Raw genomic sequence first — 879 nt, 5'->3', positions numbered from 1 at the left:
ATATTAGTTTATTTCCCCCCCCCATGATAAGATAAATGTTGCTTCCAAATGATATACCAATGGGTTTTTATGAAGATAAAAATTAATGATAATCACTTCTTACGGTTTTCAGTTGTCAGACATGAGTTAAATCCAAGGAATTTATTATTCATTACGTACTGAAAGTGCCATCAACTCAGTATGAACTCATAGTGACACAACAGAAAGAAACCCCTCCTGGTCCTGTGCCAAACTCACAACTGTTGCCATGCTTGAGCCCACTGCTGCTTCCACTGTACTAATCCATCTCACTGGGAGGTCTTCCTCTTTTTCTCTGACCCTCCACTTTACCAAACATGGTATCTTTCTCCATGGATTGATCCTTCCTAACAATATGTCCAATGTATGAGAGATGAAGTCTGGCCATCCTGGCTTCCAAGGAGCCTTCCAGCTGCACATCTTCCAAAACAGATTTGTTCTTTTGGTAGTCCATGGTACGTTTAATAATCTCCTCCAGCACCATAACTCAAATGCATCCAATTTTTCTGTGGTCTTCCTTATTCACTGTCCAACTTTTACATGCATATGAGGTGATTGAAAATACCATGGCTTAGGTCAGGCACACCCTATTCCTCAAACTGACATCTTTTCTCTTAAAAGTTTCGAAGTTGTCTTGTGCAACAGATTTGCCTAATGCAATACACATCATTTGATTTATTTACTGCTGCCTAATGGCTGATCTGAGCATGCTCCAATTAATAAAATATTTTACATAAAATATCTGCTGTATAGATTCACAATCCTATACAACAACAACAACAATAGCACATATGAGGGGACTTTAAAAGGTTTGTGGAAAAATGTACTTGAAAGATAAATAATTTAAAAAATATATAGAAA

The sequence above is a fragment of the Chrysochloris asiatica genome, unplaced genomic scaffold (assembly GCF_000296735.1).
Source record: "Chrysochloris asiatica unplaced genomic scaffold, ChrAsi1.0 scaffold00300, whole genome shotgun sequence".
In the NCBI taxonomy this organism is placed as follows: Eukaryota; Metazoa; Chordata; class Mammalia; order Afrosoricida; family Chrysochloridae; genus Chrysochloris; species Chrysochloris asiatica.
The sequence above is the reverse complement of the archived record's forward strand: the minus strand, read 5'-3'. Positions refer to the sequence as shown.